At 38.3% G+C, this 15,906-nt stretch overlaps 1 protein-coding gene across 2 annotated transcripts in view; it reads left to right on the top strand.

The window, feature by feature from the left end:
- Nucleotides 1-15,906, top strand: part of Sec24CD (COPII coat complex component secretory 24CD) — a 334,964-nt gene that overhangs the window by 163,112 nt on the left and 155,946 nt on the right. The gene's annotated exons all lie outside the window — the stretch shown is intronic.

The raw sequence follows: 15,906 nt of genomic DNA, 5'->3' as shown, positions 1-15,906 counted from the left end.
TTTCAGAGGTCAACATCTCCATGTTTTTAATAATGTGAAATTCGGAAAATGTAAAAAAAAATACAAAAGTATAAAGTAGAGCAAAAAGTCATCTACCAGGAGGTAAAGAAGGATATAATGTTAATATATGACAACAAACCTGTGCAGCAGCAATACAGAAATTCCAATCAATATTAATGCAGAAGTCTCAGTACATCCGGCGCCTCCATAGCCAGGTGGGCAGGAGCAGCAGTGTGTAGCACACACTTCTTGATTAGACCGTGGTTAGAGCCTGTGACCACCAAATACGGAGGATGCGGACAGGTCAGGGAATGACTACCACATACCCCTGGAGCAATATGGCCTTAGTTGCTAATGCTCCTAAAAACCAAATAACAACAACAACTCAGTACATCCAAATATTTTTTCAATTGCAGATCACACCAGAATTGCACCCTCATCAGCACTGCAGTTATGTGAGGAGCACCATATCATGGATCATGCTAACAATGCTCTAATTACAGTTCCACCAGTTATTACTCATACTATACACATCAGCCCCAGTGAAGAGAGTTAAACTTTCATTGTAATATGGATATAGATGTTTGACATTAATTAGGATGAACTAATCTTACTACTTCATGCAGAAAATGACACGGACACTGGACTTCAAATCTTCCTTGAGAAAGTAAATATGAAAGCACATCACCATAAACCAACTGAATCCAAAAAAACACAATATTCACTCTATGAAATTAAATAGTGGAGCACATTATTCAGTGGAATTGTAGAGGCTTACATACCAGTATTGATAACATATATGATCTGATCAAATAATATAGTCCAGTAAGCACATCTCTACAGGAAACCAAGTTAACCCTCAGTTTACCCCAACAATTAAGAATTACGCTATATATCAATGAGACAGATATGACTAATGACTAATGCTCATAACAGTATAGCCATTCTTGTTAATTCCAGAGTTTCTACTAAACATATTACACTGCAGACTTTGCTAGAAGCTGTACATGTTGCTTTAGGAATCATGTTTACCCTAGTTTACATATCTTTCCCAAATAAAGAATATACTCTGGAATATCTAGATGACCTGATTATACAGCTTCCTAGTCCTTTCTGTTTACTGGATGAATTTAATGGGCATCATCCTCTGTGAGGCTCTTGACAAATAGATTGACATGAAAAATTGATTCTATTCTTGACAAGTAGAATGTGATATTACTGAATACTGGCATTGACTTATCCACTTCCCGACTGAATCAACCACAGCTGTTGGTGTTTCAGTCTGCTCTCCAGCATTATTTTTCAAGCATCCATTGGACAGCTTTAGACAACACACTTAATAGTGATCACAACCCAGTTCTTTGCAAAATTCAGATAACTAAGACACCAGTAACATTAAATAAAAATTCTTCAAGCAGATTTGAACATGCTCACCACTAATATCTCCTTTAATGATCAAATTATCAAATTGCAACAAACTGACAATGTTGCTGACTATATTGTGGCAGATTCTGACCACAGCATCCAGTGCTATGCCCCAAACATCAGTGGGTGCACAGCATACTAAGCATTGGTAACAAAACATGTTGCTGTGCTCTGGAAACTGTTCTGGAAATACCCCACAACTGAAAATCTTACTAATTTCAAAAAACCCAAAGCAAAATATGCTATATAAGAAAAAAAGACTCTTGGATCCACTTTGCTTCCACCATTAAAAGAACACGTATTACAAAACAATTTGGAATACATTAAAAAAAAACTGAATGGTAAATTTCCACAATTGTTGTCTCTGCTCTTAAGTTGAAATGGACAGGACTTATACTGTTTAATAGAAATAGCAAAGGCCATGGCAGAATCCTTTTCTCACACAGCCATATCTGCATATGATCCATCATATATTATAAGCCCATGAACTTTTGCATTATCTTAGGAGAAATATGCTGCTTAACTATTCAGTAGAAATACATAGTCTTCCTCATCACCTGGACTTACCTTAACACATAGTGGGTTGTTGTTTTTAGAAACAAACCTACATGAATCTGTTAACAAGAACTAATGCAACAGTGGAATGTAATCTTAATGTCTATCAAAACTTGAAACCAGTACAACCTCCATGGACAATGTATGCACCTCCACATGATAGCTACTTTCACTGATGGGAGAAATACTCCCTAGCAAGTGGCGCCTCCGTAGCCAGGTGGGAAGGAGCAGCAGTGCGTAGTGCATACTTCTTGATTAGACCGGGGTTCGAGCCTGTCACCACCAAATACGGAGGATGCGAAAGGTCAGGGAATGACCACCGCATATTCCTGGAGCAGTGTGGCCTTAGTTGCTGATCTCCTAAAAAACCAAATAACAAACAAACACAACAACAATAACAAACCCTAGCAAGTCAAAATATTCATCAACCATATGCAGACTGTGCTTCTGCAAATGCCTGAGCACTTCACTTGTATATAAATTGCTCACCTGATACATCTGTGGGTATTCTCCTCACCTCTCCAATCTGTCTTGCTACCTCTGCAATACAGAGTATACCCTGCTTAACTGTATGCAGTTAAGATGGAAACCTCCCTTAGATCTTTCCAATTCATAGACCATAATTTATGCAGACTCTTTAAATGCAGTGACAGTGCCGCAAAATAACTTTTTTTATGAAAACCCCATACACGAAAGGTATCATAACCTATAGTACTCAGTACCGTGCATGGGTTGAAGGAGAAGTATGGGGGGGGGATGCCGGAAACTTTGCTCTAGAGACTAAACATGGGTTTCACCACTTCAAGTCTCCAATAAGCAAAGTGGTGGTATTTCACCGGTTGATGAAAGTCATCTACCACCTAAACTCCATAACTTCTCATATGCTATTGAAACAGGCTAGATCTCTGCAATTTTTCTCAATCAAAATGAATGGATTGTAAAATTCTGCTGGCCAGTCATGCTGGAATATTGGGAAATGAATGCAGGGATCAAGAAGTAAGATGCCCCTTCTGATAAGCTCTATTCAGGTTCCTTTTTCTAACTATAAATCAATAGTTAGAAAAAGATGTTTTGAACAATATTATATGATATAGCCAAGAGGGATGTCTGTGTGTGCTCATAAATATCCTCATACTCAGGAGTATGAGGATATTAGGTGCAAACTCAGCATTGTTATTATGGGCCTTTATGTGACAGCTTGAAGAACAGGGTGGATTCACTTGAAGGAATTAAATTGAGGGGCCCATCAAGCTTTCAGCTGCCCACATCAACTCTAGAGCTTGCACTTGACCATCAGGCAACACAGCAGCAACCCCCTTGGCAGAATGCACCAGTCCCACAAGAGCTAGTTGTTCTCAGTGACTATTGTCAAGGAAACAGGAAATATATATTGCAAAAAGGATAGGTGGAATAGGACCAGGGTGTCTGCCAGGGGGCACAAGTTGATGATGTTATAGAGCAGATATCATCTTTTAAGGGCACAAAAGGTGATATTAGCATTAGTAGAGGCATACAATGCAAGAAAGCAAGCTTATGCAGCATCAGCCAAAAAAAAAAAAACCTCCTATTTCATCCCTCCATTCGTTCCAAATGCCTGTCCAGCTCAGCCTTAAATTTATTTAGGCTATTAGCTTCCACAACAAAAGTTGGAAGCCTGTCCCACCAATCAACTACCTGCTGGCTAAAGGCAAATTTCTGCAAATCTATTCTACAACTATCTTTCCTCAATTTGAAACTGTGCTCCCTCAGGTTCTTAGTCTGAGCAAGACGAAGAATCCCATCAGCATTCAGCTTGCTCAACCCATTCAAGGCTTTATATACCTCAATCAGATCACCTCGCATGTGCCTATTCTCCAGGGGCTGCAATTTGCAGAACTTTAGCCTTTCTTGGTAAGAGCACCCCTTTGTTCCCCTCACCAATCTTGTTGACCTTCTTTGTACTCGTTCTAGCAACTCTACATCCTTCCTAAAATGAGGCCTCCAGACCTGTACACAGTACTCTAGGTGTGGCCTGACCATTGCATTGTATAATGGGATTATCATCTCCCTGTCCCTGCTAGCAAAATTCCTATATATCATTGACAAGACTCCATGACCTGTCCTGGCACCTGTCTGCACTGCTCAGCGAACTTCATATTTGGCTGCACAAATACCCCCAGGTCTTTTCCACTTTCCACTTCCCTGAGTGTAGTACCACCCAGTTGATAAGTTTCTCTTAGGTTATTGCTACTCATATGCAGTACTTTGCATTTGTCAATGTTAAACTCCAGTTGCCACTTCTCAGCCCATTTTCCCAACTTATCTAGATCCAGTTGAGTAGCATACTGTCATTACTGTCGTTAACAACCCTACGAACCTTTGTATCATCTGCAAATTTGGACATTAAACCTAATATACCTTCATCAGTATCATTGATAAATATACAAAACAACAAAATGGGCCCAACACCGAACCCTGGGGAACTCCACTAATAACATTTGCCGCGAAGAGCAGTGTCCATTGATTACCACTCTGTGTTGTCTCCCACTCAACCATCCCTTTATCCACTGTAGCAGCTTACCCTTTATCCACTGTAGCAGCTTACCCTTTATCCACTGTAGCAGCTTACCCTTTATCCACTGTAGCAGCTTACCCTTTATCCACTGTAGCAGCTTACCCTTGATGATATTGTTGTACATGTTGGCATTATTGACATTAAGAGTAGGAGAATTACAGATTTACTTAACAAGTAAAAGGCAGCGTTGAAAAAAGTCACTAGTAGGGATAAATTCTAAAGTGTTTACAATTCTGCCCAGACATAATAGGAGGGAGTATATGATGTGAGCCTTGTCAATCAGCTCAGCTCTGGAGAGGTTGTGCAAGCTCATTGGGTAGAATTTTTCTCAGGAAGTCTGCACTTGTTAACAGGAGAGGCTGTTTCTATAGAATGGGGTATGCTTAAATTGAAAGAGTTCAAGAATATTTGTTGATGCTATTGAGGCAATGTTAGGTGGGTCGGAAAACTGCTTGCTTGGGGGAATATACAAACTAATAGATTAACAATAGCCACAGGAAAAGATGAGTGATTCTTGCACTATTTCTATTGAAATAAGCAGCAACCTTGAAAGCAAGGTTCCTGGTATTAAGAGCTGCTGGAAGTCGTGAAACAAGTAAATACATGGGCTATGTTAGAGTAACTAAGAGTAAGAACAGGTATGTATACTTGCATGTACACCAATGCTAGGAGTATAGTAAATAAATTTGATGAATTGGAAGTGCTGGTCAAGACAGCAAACACAGACATTGGGATTTCAGAGATGTGGTGTTACTGAGTGTAAGGGACACAGAATTTGAATATGGGGAATACAGTGTATACAGAAAGGGCATAGTGTATAATGTAATTTGACTAGTGGCACCGGGCATTTCTTCTAACTCCACAATTGGTACTCTGTGACATATACAGAACTTTATAGAGACATGATGATGTGAGTTAGTGAGTGTTTGTGTAGGTTGCATTATGTTATTTAAGCCCCTTAGCCTAGGAATCTATGGAAGCGGGCAGGATCAGTAGGAAGTTGGGGCAATCTCAGGGTTCGCACTGAGATTGCCCGACCTTTCCAGGGCGGGATCAGGAAAAAAGGGGGATAAAATGGAAGTGGAAGAGGGGTGACAGTTGGAACCCCCTGAAGCTGAATGTCCATCCTGCTCAAGGGAGGGTGTATTAAAATTTAGAACCAAAAACCATCATTTTCATTTACCAGTTTAGAACCAAAAACCATTTTCATTTTATGAGGATTAATCATTAATTTATTATACTTAGACCATAGTACTAAAAGATCAGCAAGAACATAATTTGTGGTATTTTTCTAAAGCATGATGAGTGCATCTGTTAATCAGTATGGTAAGGTCATCTGCATATGCGGTTCTTTTAGTAAACTCAAATTCTCTCAATCCAATCCTGCAGAACCAAATTCCATATCAATGTGCCTAATAATGATCCTGAAGACAACATCTCAATCTCTAGAAAAACCTGCATATATTTTGTTTTTACCACAACAGATTTATGAGAAATAGCTCCTAAAAAGGCAATACATTTGCCACAGGCAATGAGCTGCGCTAACACGTTCCATGGTGCTTTCCAACCATAGAATTTAACACTTTAGATTTTAACCCTACTCGTGACTTTTTTCAACATTGCCTTTTACTTGTTAAGTAAATCTGTAATTCTCCTACTCTTAATGTCAATAATGTCGAAAGCACCCTCAAAGTTAACAAAAATTGCAACATATTTAAATGATGAATTTTCAATATGAGACACTAGTTCCACCAAAGTGTCCTCAAAGGACTTGCTAACACAAAATCCAAATTGGTTAGAAGCCATTAAATTCTGAGACTGTAATAGTTCTAAGAGTCAAAGAACCATTAGTCTTTCCAGTAGTTCCCAAGATTGCCAATAAGGCATTGGATGGTAAGTTCTAGGTTCTGTTAACAGTTTATTCAGTTTACAAATCAATTTCAATGAGGCTGTCTTCCAAACAACTGATAAAATACCCTCCAATAAACATTTGCTGTACAATAACATTTAGAATGTGCATTCTTAATTCAATAAATCTAAATATAAAAATATTCTACATCATTTAATAGGAGATGGGGAGATGATATGCACATAGTTAAGAAGCACATAAAATCTAAGGCAGTACATCCAGTTTACATGGCTGGCCAGTGCAATGTTGAATCAGTTTGGTGTGACGTTAACACTGGGAAAACAAAAATGAAATTAGGACTGTTCTATAAACCTAATGACTGTGATGATTATACCAAACAACTGTACGGAGAAATAGTGGGCCAGTAAATCAGGATGTCTTATAATGGAGGATTTTAACTTTCCAGATATTGCCCGGAACTTGTGGGTTGATCACTCACACACTAGCAAGACTTTTATGGATTTATTGGATGACTGTTTTCTACAGCAGCATTTGAGAGGCAACCAGAAGGAGTAATACTATTGATCTAATTATCAGCAGTGATTATTCATGCATTAAGAATTTGCAGATAAAGGAACCACTATGTGGCAGTGATCACAGTGTACTGATGTGGAATTTACTTAGATGTAACTACCATCAGGGGTAAAGGAAAGGGTTTTTGCTTTCATCAAGAAAATGACAGTGGTCTCAAACGGTTTTTAAATTCTATGCAGTGGGACCGATCTACTTTTACCTGCTCGACTAACCCAGGGCAAAAGACCTGATAGAGCCCAAATTAGGATGAAATGAAAAGGTTATAGAAGGAGAAGTTTGGGAGCTGGAGAGGTAGAAAAGATTAGAAGAGAGGAGGATCAAACAGATGAACCGTCCAATAGTTAGAATGTAGAAGAAATAAAGCAAGACTAAAGGAAATAGAGGTGAAGTGGACTGACTTTTCATGCTATGGGAAATAATTCCATGGAGGATCCCATCCTAGAAGCTAGGAACAGCAAGATTTCTTGAGATATAATTATGTCTGATCTCTTGTATACATTGCTCCAGGCACTTCCTTGGAGAAAAAAAAAATTTTTTTTATTTTATTTTTTTACCCCAATCACACTATAAACAAGTTCCACTTCTTCAGAAGAACACCAAGAATTTACACTATATACAGGAACATGTTCAATGTCCAGAATGGTATATTTGATTACAATGAGTATCCAATTATCAACTACTGATAAAATTATCCCAAATTAGCAGGTCTAAGCTCCTCTTCTTTTAAAAGCACGTGAAGCAAAGGTGTTCAGTGCTATAAATGCTGCTTGAAATCAGATAAGCGCAGGTTTATTTCCCATTGGGAAGGTATCTGAAACAAGCTGTAGTTCACGAGTCTTGATAATATTGACAATCGAAAATAACGTGGTGAATACTCTTCCTGTCCACAGAGACAAAGCATTGTAGGAGACAATCTTAATTTGAATAATTTGCTAAAATTGAATAATATGAACATGGTGATCATAAAGGATCTGGATGCAAAAAATAATTTTGATATATGCTTGGATTTCAGGAAAACCTTTGATACTGTTACACATAAAAGACTGCTGTACGGATTGGAGCAGTGTGCATTGTGGGCAAGTTGTTGCTGTGAATAAAGGAATGGTTGAGTAGGAGAAGACAGAGTGATAATCAATGGACATTGCTCTTCGTTGACTGATGTTATTAGTGGAGTTGCCTATGGTTTGGGGTTGGGCACGTTGTTTTCTACGAGGAGTGATCATTTAATTCGGGGACTGGTGCAAGATCTTATCTTACTTGTCATCATCTGAATATTCTGTGGATTTCTCCTTGAAATGCTCTTGAACTTTATACACTTTTGCCATAGTTGTACCCACACATTAAATGCTTCTTGCAAGCCATTTTTTGAAAGGCTGTGAAGTGCTTCCATTGTGGCTCTGTGAGCATCATTGTGCTGGAATGCAAAATACTTGCCTTTTAGAGTTTCCTTCAGATGTGGAAAAAAGAAATTGCACAGGGCAAAATCAGGTGAATAAAGGTAATGTGGCAGAACCTTGGCACTTATAGCAGTGATCACTGCCCACACAATATTAGCTGTATAGGGAATTGGCATATTAATATTGTCTTGATGGAGAAGCCACTTCACACTGTTCAGTTACACCGAAATATGGCCATCCTAGTAGGGTGACCAGATTAAAAACATCCAAATTGAAAGACAGTTGCAGAAGAGATGTGCGGAAGTTTGCCTTTAGCCAGCAGTGGTTGATTGCTGGGAAAAAACTTCCATCTGTTGTTGTGGATGTTGATAGTTTGAATAAATTCATGCAAGAACTAGCCGAACTATTGGAGGGAATGAAAGTGTTAAATGGGAAGGGTGTGTGTTTTTTTTTTTTTTTTTTTTTTTTGGCTAATGCTGAAAAGCTTGTTCTTGCATCTTATGCTACTAGACCCAAATATGGCATGTTCAACTGCACCATAAGCTCTCAGATAAATTGGGCTTCACATCTGTGGAAATCCAGCTTCTGGTTAAAAAGGTGTGAAAAGGTTGTGCTGTCCAGAGCACAAATTGGAGATAGTCACTTAACACATCCATTTTTACTGTGAGACAAGAATCCTCTACACTGCTTACACTCTCACTTTGCACTTCCTATAAGGGAAATTCTTTTCAAATGTGTTTATTACCATGCTGCCAGATTCACATCTTTCCAATCACTGTCTAACCTACAAGAATTATTCCAACTAATCACATTGTTGGAGATAACACCATCTTAGCAGAATTCTTTTTCTTTTAAGTATCTCAATGTGAAAAACCTACATATCTACTTTTAAACCTGTTTTGTATCATTCTACGGTAACTCTATAGTTCAGTGAACACATAAGCAGTTGCTCTTGACATCTCAAAGGCTTTCGATCATGTTTGGCATAAAGGTCTTCTAAACAATCTTCCATCTTATGGATTGCCAACTGTTTTTTGTAATTGGTTATCCAGTTTTCTCTCTGATCACTCACTGAGGGTGAAGGTAGATGGCTCTCTGTCTAACTTCTCCACTAATGCTGGTGTCCCCCACTCTTTTCCTCTTGTATATTAAAGACCTTCTTCTGTTGACTGGAAATCCTATCCATAGTTTTGCCGATGATAGCACATTGCATTCCGCTTTCCATTTTGAAAAACCTTGCCCTGCTCAATCAGCTTCAACTTCTCGAATATCCGCTACCAATTCCTTATATGCCAATCTTCAGGTAATTCTCCAGTGGGACAAAGACACCTTAGTTCTTTTCAATCCTTCTAAAACTCGGTCTTGTCTTATATCTCGCAAAAAGGATTCTTCTGCTCCTATGCTTATCTTTGGTGACACTCAGATTTCTAGGCAAAATGATATATCTCTTTTGGGGATTACCCTGACCTAATCTCTCCTGGCATAAGCACATTACAAATATTGCTTCCTCTGCATCTAAAAAACTTAGTTTTCTCTTTTTCTCTTGGTGTTACTTTTCTTTCAAACAGCTGTTCACGCTGTACAAGTCGCAAATCTGCCCTACCTTGAAATATTGTTCCCACATCTGGGGCAGTGCCTCCAAAACCTCTTTCAGGCTTCTAGATTCCATTCAGAAGAGGGCAGTTAGGTTAATTAATGACTCCCATCTAACAGAGTCTTTCCACTCGCTGTCTCATAGACGTACTGTTTCTGCTGCATGCCTTTTCTATAGATACTTCCGTGAACATTGTTCTTCTGAATTGGCTTCTATAATTCCCGCTCTCTCTTTCAAAACAGTCCGAACATGTGCCGCCAACATCCATTTACTGTCCAACTTCAAACTTACAGAACCAACTTTTCATCTTCCTCGTTTATTCATTCAACTGCTGTTTTCTGGAACAACCTTCCTTCATACGTATTTCCTGAAAATTACAGTCTACAGAAGTTCAAGTCTAATGTTAACAAATGTCTTCTTTCATCTTCTCAACCTCCAACCCAAGCACAGTGCTAAGTACTATAGGTTCCAATACCTCTCGTGTTTGGGGTTTTCATAAAAAAAAAAACAAGGGCACATTGGACTTAGTAGCCCTTGCACCAATAGTCTCCACTCCAAAAATAACATGATCCCTTATGACTTGGTGATACCGTGTCTGATATCATTCCAATGTCTACATTTGATCACTTAACAAGTACTTGAAATATATCAAAATTTATTTACTATGCTCAAAGCATTAGTATACATGCAGCTGATTTTAGTCTTAGTAACCCTAATGTAGCCTATATATTTGCTTGTTCCATGAAAACCTTCAGTCAACCTTAAAATCCCTGCCACCTTGCTTTCCAGGCTGCTGCATATTGCAGTAGAAATAGTACAAGTCACTTATACCTTTTCCTGCAGCCGTTAAACTATTAGTCTATGCATTCCTCCTGCACCCAAGCTAACAGTTTTCCAACCCACTTAACACTGCCTTGATAGCATTGTAAAATATTCTTGTACCCATTTTTTTTTTTTAAAGTATATCCCATCTCTGTAAAAATGGTCTCTCCTCTTAACAAGCACAAACCATGCTTGAAAAATTCTACCACATGACCATTGCAATGCCTCTACAGGACCAAACATTAACGACTCTGTCGTGTCTGAGCAGAATTGCAGACATTTTCAAATTTATTCTAACTTTCAATTTTTTTTCAACATTGCCCTGTACTTAGAGTAAATCCTCAGATTTCCTACTGTTAATAACATTAGCAACATTACCTGTACAACCAATGTGTTGGTTGTACAGGTTACCAACATGTACAACATTACCTTTTGTGCATTTAAAAGATGATAGCTGTACAACATCATTAACTTTTGGCCCTGCAGACATATCCTTTTCCTCCTGTTGCATCTATCCTTTTTCACAAAGCATATTCCCATTTCCTGAAATTTGAGCTACTGTCAACAACTACCTCCTGTGGGACCATCACACTCTGCTCTTGAGGACCCTGTGTTGCCTGAGTATAGTCTCAAGTGTTGTGCTGGGTGGCTGAGTGCTTGAAGAGGTCCTCTTTCAAAGGCATCCACCCTGTTACTCAAGCCCTCATGTAATCCCATCAGAATGCTGACTTAGCACTTAAGATCCTTGCACTCTCTATAACAAAAGCACACAACGAATTGGCGCCTCCATAGCCAGGTGAGCAGGAGCAGCAGTGCATAGCACACGCTTCTTGATTAGACCGGGGTTCGAGCCTGTGACCACCAAATACGGAGGATGAGGAAAGGTCAGGGAATGACCACCGCATATCCCCGGAGCAATATGGCCTTAGTTGCTAATGCTCCTAAAAACCAAATAACAAACAAAACAAACAACAAACAGCTAATGCTCCTAAAAACCAAATGACAATGGCACACAAAGAATTACATCCTCCCTCTTGGCCTTTGTCCCACTACAGATAACTCCACAAAAAAGGCTGCAACAAGTAGCACAACAAGTGTAACCGTGATTCACAAGCAAACTGCTATTAGCAGCTCTCTCCTGAGCCAAATTATCCTGCTACTTGGAGCTTTTTGCTTTGCTACTTTTGTTTGAATCATGATTTTTATAAATTTAATAAAAATTAAAATTAGCACTCAATTAAAATCAAGCTAGGAAGTAAGAATATAACATGCTTTATTACCAGATGGGCCTCCGTAGCCGAGTGGTCAGGAACGGGAGTGCAATAACACACGCTCCTTGAGTAGACCGGAGTTCAAGCCCCTGACTGCTAAATACGGTCAATCTGCCAACCCGCACTGGACCAGTGTGGCAGCTATGGTCCATTTTCCCTCAACATGAATTATTGCGAAGGCTTCCATCCTGCAGTGGGTTGATAATGGCTGCAGTTTACTTACTTTTACTTTGTTATATATATATAATCTTGTAATAAAGCTACACTAATTCACTACCAGGTTATGACATTTAAATCTTGCTACCAAATTACATTTTATATAATGCTATATAGTTACATCCTTGTCGTGGAAGTTGATAGCCTACATAAGTTTAAGGCTCAGCTGGACAGGTATTTCGAACGAACAGAGGGGTGAAGTGGAAGTGGTTATTTTTTATTTATTTATTTATTTTTATTTTTTTTTTAATTAATTAATTTTTTTTTTTTTTTTGGCTGATGATGCATAAGCTTGCTTTCTTGCATCAAATGCCTCTACTAATGCTAATACATTCATAATGTTATTAACTTAGTTATAACCTTAGTGAAATTACTTCTAATAGTAATTACATTTCTGTGAAACTACAGAAAGGAACATGAAATCGTGGTAGCATTAGCATTAGTAGAGGCATATGATGCAAGAAAGCAAGCTTATTCAGCATCAGCCAAAAAAAAAAAAAAAAAAAAAACCCCACTCCCATTTCACCCATCTGTTCGTTCGAAATACCTGTCCAGTTGAGCTTTAAATTTGTTTAGGCTATCAACTTCTACAACAAGTGATGGAAGTCTGTTCCACCAACCAACCACCCGCTGGCCAAAGGCAAATTTCCGCACATCTATCCGACATCCGTCCTTCCTCAATTTGAATTTATGCCCTCTGAGGTGATTATTCTGAGCAAGATGAAGAATCCCATTGGCATTGAGCATGCTCAAACCATTCAAAGCCTTATACACCTCTATCAGATCACCTCGCCGGTGCCTAGTCTCCAGACTCTGTAATTTGCAAAACTTAAGCCTTTCTTCGTAAGAGCAACCCTTTGTTCCATTCACTAATCTTGTTGCCCTTCTCTGTACCCGTTCCAGCAGTTCTACATCCTTCTTGAAATGAGGCCTCCAGACCTGTATACAGTACTCAAGATATGGCCTAACCATTGCCTTATACAAGGGAATAATCACCTCCTTATCCCTGCTAGAAAAATTCCTGTATATCATTGACAAGACACCATGAGCTACTCTTGCAGCTTGTCTGCACTGCTCAGAGAACTTCATATCTGCCTGCACAATTACCCCCAGGTCCTTTTCATTCTCCACCACTGTCAGTGTAGTACCGCAGAGTTGATACGTTGCTCTGGGGTTACTGTTTCCTATATGTAGTACTTTACATTTGTCAATGTTAAACTTCATTCGCCACCTCTCAGCCCATCTGTTCAACCTTTCCAGATCCTGTTGCAGCAGCATAGCGTCAGTAGTGTCCTTTACGACCCTGCCAACCTTTGTATCATCTGCAAACTTGGACATTAAACTTGATATCCCATCATCAATATCATTCATAAACACCGAAAACAACAACGGACCCAACACTGAACCTTGAGGAACTCCACTAATAACATTAGTCCACGTTGAGCAGTGTCCATTGATTACCACTCTGTCTTCTGCCACTCAACCAACCCCTTATCCACAGCAGCAATTTGCCTCCAATGCCACACTGCTCCAATTTGTGCAGCAGTCTTCCATGTGCAACAGTATCAAAAGCCTTTCTAAGATCCAAATATATAATATCAAAGTTATTCCCTGCATCCAGTTCTTTTGTGACTACATCATAGTATCCAATCAAATTGGTCAGGCAAGACCTGCCCTTAACAAAACCATGCTGCGTCTGAGCTATCTGTAACATGCTAATTAAATATTATTTTAAAATTTTTCTTGAATATCTCTTACTTAATGTCATTAACACAAGAATGTCCTTGGAATATGACTTGGACTACTTAGTTATTGCTTATGTATGCTGTGCTATATATGAAGAAAGCTACTCTTTCAGATAATCATATCTATAATCATATCAATAACTAATTTCTGTGTACTAGATGCAGGAAGTGTGCTTATCTGAAATTAAAACTTGACACATTAAAAGGTGAAATTGGGTTGATGCCTTGGAGCACGTTAAAACTGGAGACTTGTCAGTCACTGAAGGATCTAGTATTAAGCTGGAGAAAGTACTCTTGATTCAGGCCCCAGATACAAATCATTAAAAGCTGACTATTTTGGTTCAGCAGAAGGTAGATTTATTGGAGGTCTTCATTGAGGGTAACTGGGAATATATTTTGTGATCAAGATAAGTGATATAGAACCAGAATATGTCTGTCTGGTGTAAAAATTGGTAATTTAACTAACCAGTTGTCAGTTCTTCTCAAGGGAACTAATAATATTAAATTCAAACAGCTAAGTTAAAAAGTACAAGGCATGTCAGAAAACATTGGCTTAGGGCAAAATATAACTACATCTGCAATCCTGCCCGGGCATGATTACTTCTAATAGTAATTACATTTCTGTGAAACTACAGAAAGGAACATGAAATCATGATAACATCTGTAACATGCTAATTAAATATTATTTTAAAGTTGGGATTGATAAAGGAAATTTATTTTGAAGGAATGGCATACATTTGAACAGAGATATGACTGAGATATCCAGTTGGTTACTGGCATGGGTGAGGATCATACTTCCACTTTCCTCAAAGGTTTAAATAAGCTGACTTCCAGAATCAAGAGCGAAATATGGTCTCGAAGCTTCATTAATGTTAGAAGCATTGTTAATAACATGGATGAATTTGGGCTTCTGATTAGATCTACAGATATAATAGGGTTAACAAATAATAGGGTCAGTCGCCTATATCAAAATGACAGTGTCATTTTGATACAGGCAATAAATTTTGTTTTGGATTGTGCAATGTATATAGAAAGGAAAAACAGGAATAGGCGAGGGAAGGGGGAGGTTATGCTTCTGATTAGTTGTTTGAGTACAATAACATCATGGATCAATTTTTTCAGGAAAGCATAGTCTGTAGTATAAAATAATTAATGGCAAAGGAAAATTGAAAGTAGGGATGTGCTGCAAAGTGCATGATAGTAATAGCAATATAGTGCAAGGAGGCCACGAGCTTTTGCTGCACTGGCTGGGGAGGGGAAAACAAGTAGATAAGGAAGTACAAATTATTTGCTTCCCTCTTCACATATGTAACTATTCAGTTGACCTCTGAATTTATTCAAACTGTCAGCCTCAACTACCTGCAAAGACAACCTGTTCCAACAATCAGCAACTTGCTGGCTAAAAGAAATCTAATCTAAACCTCCTCCCCTGTAATTTGAATGTATGCCCCCAGTTCAGAAATTCTTTATAACAGGGAAAATTCTGCCTCCATTTATTTTACTAACCCTTCTCAGAGCCTTATAAACTTCAATCAGATCACCTCTGAGGTGCATAGTTGCCAAGCTGTCTATATTCTGTAGCCAAGTTAAAGTTAAATTGGTATCTGGAGCTTAAAAAAAAAAATTTAAAAAAAAAAATTAAAAAAAAAAAAAAACTTTTTCATTCCAACTGTGAATTTGATTGTGTACTAAGACTATGTGAAACCCATTTACTCACTGTGACATGTGTTACTAAACCATTTAGTGTAGTAACTAAAAAGCAAAAGTGATTATTCAGTTATGTAATTTTTAATTAAAATTATTGAAAAACAATGAATTTGTCATTAAATAAACTTTTACCATACTAGAAAAAAAAGTGCTAACTTTACATTATTATATAACTAT

The sequence above is a fragment of the Mastigoproctus giganteus genome, chromosome 8 (assembly GCF_048544385.1).
Source record: "Mastigoproctus giganteus isolate SK-2022 chromosome 8, ASM4854438v1, whole genome shotgun sequence".
Lineage (NCBI taxonomy): Eukaryota > Metazoa > Arthropoda > Arachnida > Uropygi > Thelyphonidae > Mastigoproctus > Mastigoproctus giganteus.
This window is presented reverse-complemented; position numbering and strand designations above follow the sequence as displayed.